Below are 10810 nucleotides of genomic sequence, written 5' to 3'. Positions count from 1 at the left end.
GCAAATACATTGTATGGTACGAGCATTGGATGTCGAAGACAGAAGTAAACGGGATTGGGAGGACAGTAAAAAAAGGATATCGGATCAAAATAAAAAAATCAGGGAGCAAGAACTGAGGATTCAAGAAATTGAAGAAGCCAAGTTGGTCCTGGAGCGGAAATTGGTTCTCCAATATGAGGCTTGGACAAAGGAAAAAGAACAGATTTCACGGATTGTGGAAGGACAACGGGACGAATTGATTCAGAATAGGAAGTCATGGGATTTGGAACGGGAGAAGTTCAAATGCCAGTTGCAAGCGGAAGTGGACAAGACAGAGTTATTGGCGACAGAGAAAGCGTTATTGTGTGACCAATTGAGATGTGAAACGGGGAAAATGAGGTCTGAAATTGAAGTTTTACAAAATGAGGTGTCAAAACTGACGGAAGAGTTAACTGTGAGGAGCCAATCTCAAGTGTCGATTAAAGATGTCCCAGAAGGGATGAGTTCGCAGCAACATCAGTTGGAACTTCGCGATGCCCAGATCCTGAAACTGGAAGCTCAGATCCGTGAATTGGGAGAATACAATGAAGATCTTTCAGCCCAGTTGAGAAAGGAGTCGCTTGAAATATTGGAAGAGGATGAAGACGTACCACTACAGCCAGAATCGGTGGAACCAATAATGGATAATGTAGTAATTGATCAATTGGATATATCAAATAAATAGAAATTTTGGAGAAGTTTTTTTTTAGTTATGTATCGATTCTATGTTTGCGAGGACGCTGCACAGATGGGAGTGGGGCTATGTAGAATAAGTAGTTATTTGTTGAATTGTAGATACTTAGTTCATAGTGTAAACAGGGATAGATGACTGTTGAAAAGGTAGTTCAGTAGGTAAAATGGATGAATAGTTAGGAAAAGCAGTTTTCATTAGAGATGTAGCAGTTGGTATCTCGTGGTAGCATAAGGAGGATGGGAGAGAGGAAGTAGGGGCCATTACTGTGATAGTGTGAGCCGGGGTAAGCTTGGTGCTACCTCTTTTCTTTTGTTGTTATGTTCTTTGAAATAAGAGTATTGAGAGTTTCTGAATATTGTGAAGTGAATCATGGAATGAAAGTGTGAATGGAATTATATGTTATTGAATGAGAAGAAGAGAGATTGAATGCTGAAATCTGAATGTAGTTCAGCAGAGAGAATGAGTCTGTGTTTGTGTGAAACACTGTAATGTGAAGGCAGTTAATGGTGAAGAACTCCAGAATTTGGATTATAGTATGATTATGTCCTGTCATTTAGGATAGTGCGGGATTACATGTTGTTTGTTATCAGTGATGGTGGAGTATTATTAGGAAGTGGAAAGCATTGTAGTGTTTCCTGGATGTTTTAAGTAGTGCGGAATACAGTTAATTGTGTGACCCTAACGTGTAAGCTCATGCGGTATTCTTTCCCTGTGTTCGAATTCCCCTATACAGGTTTACTCTGATTAGATAAGTTAGAGTAAGTAAAACGACAATCACAGTACCATAAAACAATCTGAAGGTTGAGCTGAGAGAAAGGAACCTTGATTAATTTGGGATGTTGAGATGTCCAGCCGCACGGTCCCTATTGTGGCTGGGCGTCCTTGTTTTCCTGCATGCTTGTACTCTTGAGTCTTGTTGTTTGAGGCTTCTGTTTCTTCCGACAATCTACAGCTTTATGGCCTGCTTCTCCGCAATATAAACACAAGTTTTGTTCAAACCGTCGCTTCCTTTCCTCAGCTGTGAGGGGTTTGAAACGTACCTCATCAATTTGTATGGGTTCAGGATCTGTGGAGTGATTCTCTGGACCTTTTGAAAATGTAACAAATGCTCCATCATTTCTCCAGCGTGATTGTCTTTCTTGTCGTAATTCAAAGAGGCGGTTGTCACAAATAATTGCTTGAGATATAAGTTCTTCTAAAGTATCCGCCTTATGCATGGTGATCAATAAGTTCTTGACATCATCTCTCAGTCCATATTGAAATCGTGTCATGAATGCCTTATCATTCCAATCAAGATCACATGTAAGCTGTTGAAATTCTGCAGCATAGATTGCAGCAGAACGTGATCCTTGTCGCAGATTTTGTATCTTTCTTTCAGCCACTCTTTCTCGATCGCTATCTCCAAACGCAGCAGTAAGTCTCTCTATGAAAGCCTCTAGGTCGTACAATATTGGAGAATCCTTCTCCAATAGTGGAGCAAACCAAAAGCGAGCATTTTCTGATAGAAGAGTACCTATGAAAGCAACCTAGGTAAATCCATTCGGATAACGAGAAGGGTATAGGCGTAGGTAAAGCCGTACTTGTTGCACAAAACCTCGGAAGTTGGCTCTTGTTCCGTCAAACTTATCTGGCATACTCGCTTTTGGTTCTTTCGTACTAATCCTTGAAGTATCCATAGGGGTCGTATGTGACACATGTCTTGCTTCTCTCAGTCGAATAATCTCTTGTTGTAGGCTATGAATTTCGTGTCTAGCTTCTTCGGTCACTAGAACAATTTGAGGTTCTTTACTTGGATTGCGAAGAAATGCAATCTCCTTTCATACACTATTCATAAGAGCTTGAAGATCTGCAAGAGTTGCCACTCTATTGTCTACTTGTGGAGATGCACTATCTATGACCTGGTCTACTTCCATATTTAGAGAATAGATGGATTAAAATTTTGAGAGAAGAAAAAATTGCTAAGTCTCTTGGAGAAAATTGTAGCACTATTTGTCACTAAAACCTACTCGGAGAAAAGAAAAAAAACACTAAACGATTTCAGTTTTAGAGGAGGGTAATCCGCAACCTCTAAAAATGCCTCAATGCTTTCGAGAAGAGGGGTAATCCGCACTCTATCAAGAAGGCAAAGCTCTGAAATCAATGTTAATAGTCTTTTTTACTAGCTATGCTAAACAAAAAGAAGGAATTAATATCAGTCCAAGAGAGGGTAATCCGCAACCCTTAGAACGCTTAAGTATCTCCAAGGAAAGGGGTAGTCCACTCTCTGCCTCAAAGAACTAAGCTCTGATATTGTGATTGAGAAAATATCAGTTTAGAGGAAGGTAATCCGCAACCCCTAAAGCGCTAGAATACCTTCAAGAAGAGGGGTAATCCGCAACCCCTAAAGCGCTAGAATACCTTCAAGAAGAGGGGTAATCCGCTCTCAAACAAGAAGGATTCAGCTCTGATATTAAGATAAAGGTAGTCTCGATAAACTGTCACGGACCAAAAATACAAACAAGAAATCTAAACAAGAAGTTCAAGAAGAAATGACAAGAACTAGATTATCAAATGAGTACAAGAGCAACGCCAAGAGAATTGAGCTAGAGCTTCAAGAGATGTGTTGTCGAGACTGAAGAACTCTTCAGCCTCGACTCTTATATATACTACTGGCCTATGGTTCTAAGGAAGCGCATCAAGAAGCTTCTCAAGAACTATGAAGCTTCTCGAGCAACTACCCAAGAGCTAGGAAGCTTCTCAAGTAACTTCCTAGAATCTACTAGAATATTCTAAGAATCTTCTAGAGCCTTCTTAGAAAATCTTCAAAGAATCTTTAGAGAATCTTTAAAGAATATTCTAAGAGAATATTCAAGGAATTTTCTGGAAGTTTCTAGAGACTTCTTTCTAGAAGGTTCTAGAAACTTGTCTCTAGAAAGGTCTAAGGACTATGTCCCTAACAATTGGTCGAAAATGGGCTAAAAATGCATTTTTCAATGCCTCCCAATTGATAAATTGTCCCACACGTTGGTGGTTATACCACTCAAACGTTGTATCTTTCAATGTCACTAATAGCTATCTCAGCCAAATGTCTTCTGTTCTTCCATTATTGGCTACACACACCATCAAGAATTGAGACAAATGTTGATCTGGATCCGCACCTGGCAAACCCCGAAAAATAGGTAATGACGCGATGCTAGTCGTTCGATCACCCACTGCACCCATTTGAACTGCAATCGAAACTATTCGTCGTCCAGACGTCATTAAAGATGCTAGTGTTCTGCTCAATTTCTTATTAAAATAAAAACTGTCTCTTGCAAAAGTCTTTTTCGGACTTCCAGGCCTTCCCGATTGACTATTATTATCCCCAAATAATTTTACTGGTTGAATATGAGGTGAAAACGATAGGTTTTGATATACTCTGAATTGGTCTTTATTGACAAGTAATTTATGGTGATCTTTAGAACCAGTCTTGTTAGGATCGGACGTATTTACAATTGAGAAGATACCTAGTGGAGTACCTAATTCCTTTGTGTCTTCCTTGTTTTTTGTTAATGGCTTCGAGAGGTTTGCTGGACTATTAGCAGCGCTCTCTGCGAGTGCTCTTGACAATTTCTTTAACGGTATGTACTTTTAAAATATTAGAGGTTGATCATCTTCTAGGTACGATGAAATATGCCAACAGGCATGCAACCACGGCTTAATTCAACTTTGTCGATGCTTCTTTTTTAATTTGTGATCTCGCTCATTACACAACAAATTTCTTGCTTGCGATTTCTCTGTTCTTTTCTTTGATTGCTTTATTTTCTTTGCTATTATATTCTCATTCTTAATAACCATATTCTTGCTTCAAATACTACTCAAATTATCTTCCATTGCGAATTTTTTCACACGTTTGGTAATTAATTCCTAACACTCAAAGCTATTATCACTCTCCGACAGCGGTGCCAAAATGTGATTACTCGTTTTACTTATTCTGGAAGAAACCTCCCAGCATAAATCCGTATAGGGGGATTTGAACACGGAGAATGACTAGTTGCTTAAGCATTCACGTTAGGGTCACACAATCAATTACCTCCTGAATGTATCATCTCTATTTCCAATATCTGAATACACAAAGAAACTACAATCTCCTCCTTCACCTTATCGGTCTCTTCCTTACAACAATTCAATCATACCAATAACTACTATTTCTACCAATATATTCACCCTCATAATCTCCAACTGTAATACTGCACCTTCATAGCTTTCAACACACAATTATCCTCGTTCCAATCACTGGAATTCTTCATACAAAACTGCCATTCACATTACAGTGTTTCACACAAACACAGACTCATTCTTTCTACTGAACTACAATCAGATTTCAGCATTTAATCTTTCTTCTTCTCAAATAATACCAATCACATTTCTATTCCATAATTCACTTCACAATATTCAGAAACTTTCAATCTTCTTATTTAAAGAAAATAACAAACAAAAGAAAAGAGGTAGCACCAAGCTTACCCCGACTCACGACTCTCACAGTCTGGCCCTCGGCTTAGCACTATCGCAGTCTAGCCTCCGGCTCAGTACTATCGCAGTCTGGCCTCCGGCTCACAACTCTTACAATCTGGCCCTCGGCTCACAACTCTCACAGTCTGGCCCTCGGCTTACAACTCTCACAATCTGGCATTTTCTTCCCCTCTCCCATCCTCCTTACACTACCTCGAGATACCAACTCATATACTACAGATGATAACTACTTTTCCTGACTATTCATCCATTCTACCTACTGAACCACCTTTTCAGCAGTTATCTATCCCTGTTTACACTATACACTAGGTATCTACATTCTGAAAACTTATTCTACACTTCTATACTATAAAATTTCTTTTATTATCTTAGAAAGGCCATAAATTAATAAAATCAAATTAAAAGAGATAAATAATTAACATGGTTGATACTAGGATTTAATTGAGGATATAATTGGCCTAAAAAATTCCTATGATAGGTTACATTGATACCTAGAGATCAATCATTTGTGAAAGAAGATCAAAACTAGATGTCTAGCTAGTAAAACAATTATCTAAGACAAAGTAAGAGAGTATTTGAAGATTGGTAATTAGGATTGATGAACAAGCTTTAAATTAATTCTAAAGGTATAAGGCTTGTTTTTAGAGGATTTGGGATGACTTTGCAATTGTTGTTCAAAGTTAAGATTTGTATTGGTGATTTGGGATTTATATAATATAATTAAGGCTAGCATTCTCACTTATTTTCTTTAATTAATGTCATATCTACAATAAAAAAATTTGGTAGTATTTGATTAATTGGTAGTACTAAGTATATGTAAAATTTTGTATTAATCTAACGGTGTAATTGAGAGGTATTTGGATTTTGATACAAGAAGGTATTAAAAGTTCGCAATTTGAAATTGGATAAGATTTCTATGATATCTAAAGATTCATTAATTGGATTAAGGCGAAATTTGGCATGGTTGTAGAAGACTTCAAGATCAAGCTACACATTGATTTTTAATTGAAATTAATATTTAAAAAAGTAGAAATTTCTTTTGAAATATTTGTATCAACTTTCAAGCCAACAATCAAGTTACATTAGTGCAGTTTTTGGACTTTTTTTCACAATCTATAAGTTGGATTGGTCTGAATTTTTCTAATCACATAAAAGAATTATAATGGTATTTGCATTCAAAATTTTTCATGAAGTAGACAATCAAATTAGAAGTTACAGCTTACTGAAACTCATTGATTAAGATCAAAATAGCCTAATTATAAAAATAATAAGGCAATTGGAATTTGTATATGGTTGAGGTTACTAAAAAGAGTATTTTTGAGTTCTTTGTATTGACTTAAAATAATTTAAAATTAAAATTCTAATTATTATGTATTTAAATAGTTGAAACCTATTAGACTTCTTAAATATTTGTAAAATATAACTTTATCTTCCACAGTTAGGTGCCTCATGCATTCTTGAGCAAGAATTCACATAATATATTAATGGTTCCTATTGTAGCTAAACAAACTCATTTTTTGACATACTATCTTCTTTGATAGTTATACTTCTCATTTTATGATTGCATTAATTTTTTAGAAAATATTGAATAGTATGCTTTAATTCTCTATAATATTAACATAATTTTCTTTGATGATGATGCATCTTTTCTTGCTCAATAAGAAATTTGAAATATATTGCATTAATTAGTATATCCTCTATTTTCAAAAGTATGTACTAAGAAGACATTGATATTGCCATTGAATTGTAATAACATTGAGGCCTACTTATATGATTCTCAAACTGAAATTAAAAAAACTGATTGTCATACTTTACAGCAAAATCAATTGTTTGATTCAATATTTGAAGTTCAAATAAATTAAGCAATAATTTCTTTACCTCATATTTTAATCCATAAAAAAATTGGCTAATGAGTACAACATTATTCCACTTGATATTAATTACAAGTTATCAAAATTGTAAAGCATAGAATGTTATAGATTGAATTTCTTATTGCAAAATATAGATCTTGTTTGTTGCAACACAAATTGCATCATATTTTCTATACATAGATCATAAGTCTATTAAAAAAGCTTTTAAATTATTCAATCTTGAGTCACATCATTTAAAAAAAGATAAAAACCATGATAACATAGAACTAAAAAGTAGTGTTCTAAAAAACTTCACTTGTAATCTTAGAGTTGAATAGCTTTGGGATTGAAGTTCACTTACTAGTTATACTTGATTGATGAATCTTTAAAACTTTAATCTTATACCATCAAATTTCTTAAATAAGATAATTTTTGGTTCTCTAATGGTTGAATAGTACTCTATTATTAGAAAAGAAATATGATTTGGTATAGATATTGAAGCAACTCCAATTATTTCTATATTTCTACTTTTTGCCATTCTTGTTCTTTTTTGTGGTGGTAAATTGAATTGATGCATTGCAAGCATTAACTCTCTTAATTGTTCTTATATTTGTACCACTCCATTTTTTATTTTGATAAGCTTCACTATTATAACACTTAAAAAAAAAGAATATGTAATATTATTGAAGATAAATAAATAAAAAAGAAAAAAATAAAAGAAAAAAATAATATTAAAAATAATATCAATTTAAAAGAAGATAATCTACAACTTCTAATATATGTCTTATCAAGAGAAAGGAATAATCTACTCTTAATCAAGAAAAGACAAAGCTCTAATATTGTAAGTGTACTCTTGTCAATCTATCAAGGACAAGAATTATATGAAAGCAAATAAATAAGTGAGACTTTTTCAAAGAAGTATGAAAAAATAGAAATAAAGAAGTATATATGTTAAAAAAAAACTAGAATGGCTATTTCCAAAAGATCAGAAATTCTTAAAATTAAAGTAAAAGTAAGAAAAGAATTGAGAAGAATAAAAACGGCTTCATTCTTGCCTCTATATATACTAGCTATCTAAGAGCTATATGGCAATATTTTATAGGACCTTCAAAACACATTGACTTTATACAAGACATATCTTAACTCACAAGGCAAGTTTTGTACATGGACAAGATGTATTTAAAAAATTTGATATTTATCTAATAATTGAATTGATGGTTATGAGATTTTTTGTAGGTTATGATTTCAAATAATTGAAATTTAGGATCAGTGGTGGTTTTTGCAATCTTATAATATTTATCAATTTGATTGAAGAAAAAATTAATAATAGCTATTTAGATTTAGAATTCCATATACCAGCCAATTTTTTAAGAAATTAAATGGTTTAAAAAAGAAAAATCACTATCAATATATCAACTTCTAGATTGAAGAAAGAAAATGGTCAATATTTGATCAATTTAGGAATTTTTTTTTCAAATTGATGAGTTGATTTTCTTCAAATTTTTTCTACTTCTTAATTTTTTGTAGATTAAAATATAAGTAAAATTTTAGGAAAGATCAATAATTCAATTAATACTTATTGAGGTTTTTAAACAACTATAGTAATTAAATAAAATTTATTGAGGGTTTTTTTTAAAATATCATTAGAATTTGGTCTTAGATGTAAGATTTGATTAGGATTTGATTAAGAATTAGAATTTAGGATCAATTTAGGAATTTAGTAGGATTTAATTAAGATTTTTTAAGATTTCATTAAGATTTTATTAGAATTTGGTCTTGAATTTAAATTTTAATTAGAATTGATTTAAGATTTCATTAAGATTTGAAATTTATTAAAAATTTGATTAAAATTGATATAAGATTTAATTAAGATTTGATTAAAATTGGTATAAGATTTAAATAAGATTTGATTAAAATTTATTTAGGATTTAATTAAGATTGGTTTAGAATTTAATTAGAATTTATTCAAAATTTTATTAAGATTTTATTAGAATTTGGTTAAGATTGATTTAAAGTTTGATTAAAATTTAAGATTTGTTGAAGATTTCATTAGGAATTGATTAAGATTTGGTTAGGATTGATTTAGAATTTCATTAAGATTTTTTGACAGTTATATTAAAATTTGATTATAATTTATTTAAAAATTTTATTTTTAATATTTTTTAAAGATTTTTTTGATATTTTATTAGGATTTTTTAGTATATACAGTAACTCAAAAAACTATTTCAATGTTGATATATTTTGGAAAGAATGGTGTATTATAAATGAATTGAGTGAATAATGACACGTGGTTTGTATAGCAAATAAAGTACTTTTTAATTTTTTGAATGTGGTGTCTAATTTTTGGATTCTATCAATTATTCAAAATTAAAACATTCTATCATCATCAAATTTACTATGAAAATATTATTACTAATCTAATGACATCATTAATGCTTATTAGCAGCTATAAAATACCATTCTTAATTACAATTCTTCGCATGGATGTATTCCAAATTACCACATTTTAGAAACTTTTAGAATCTTTTGTAAATTTTTAGAACCTTCTAGATACTTATAGAATCTTCTTCAATCTTTGAGAAAGTTCCATAAGCTTCTAGAAGCTTCTTTAGACTTCTAAAAACTTCTATAGAAAGTACCATAGACTTTTATAATTTTCATTATAGTATAAATAGGAATTTTTGGAACCTTTTTTTGCTATCAATTTCATTCTTTGTCTTTAATCTTAACATATTTCTTTATCAAATTTTTGTATCTTTGACAATTCTTTAAACAACTATGAGACCCAGTCTTCATTCTCTCTAAGACAATATTATCTCTATTCTTCTTCATTTTCAAAAATCTTATGCCCAAATTGCTTCTGAACTTGGTTGCAATAAAGCTACTATCTCTAGGTTAGTAAAAAAGATCACTTTTAATAGGAAGAATCTTAAATTAGGTAGACCAAAGAAGCTCACTGTAGTAGAAGAAAGAGCAATCATTTACCAAATCAACTTTGAAAAGGCTGAAAATGCTCTTGAGGTTGCTAAAAACCTTATTAATATTATCAATAATCTTATTTCAACTCAAACCATTCGAAATATTTTTAAAAAATGAAATATAAAAATAGTGGTAAAAAAAAAAAAAAAAAAAAAAAAAAAAACTCTACTATCTACTTGCCATTAGAAATAATACTTGGATTTTTTTTCTAAAATACAAGAAATAGATTGTTGAGGATTGAAAGTGGATTATTTTTTTAGATGAGATAAAAATCAATAGATTTGGATCAGATGGCAAAAAATGGATTTGGAAGCAAAAAAGTCAATCCACGCTTGATAAGAACATCCAAAAAATAATTAAGTATGGAGGTGGAAATATAATGGTATAGGATTATATGGGATAGAATAGAGTTGAGAGGATGGTAGAGGTTGAGGGAAGGATGGATGCCAAGTAATTCATGGAAATTTTTGAAAAAAACTAACTCTCTAGCATTGAAAAATCTAGCATTTCTGAAAAGGGGGTGATTTTTTAACAAGATAATGATCTCAAGCATAATTCAAAACTAGTATAGCAGTGGTTTGATCATCATGGGATTAAAGTAATTGATTGGCCTACTCAATCTCTTGATCTTTATCCCATTACATATGTTTGGGAGCACTTCAAACGCCAATTCAACACCTAGAAGATAAAATCAAAGAGAGCTTGGAAATTATAAAAAAAAAAAAATTATGGAATGGAATAATATTAAAGTAGTTTTGTACCAAAAGTTAATAGAAAG

This window comes from Physcomitrium patens, chromosome 3 (genome assembly GCF_059467195.1).
Source record: "Physcomitrium patens ecotype Gransden chromosome 3, ASM5946719v1, whole genome shotgun sequence".
Classification (NCBI taxonomy): Eukaryota; Viridiplantae; Streptophyta; class Bryopsida; order Funariales; family Funariaceae; genus Physcomitrium; species Physcomitrium patens.
This window is presented reverse-complemented; position numbering follows the sequence as displayed.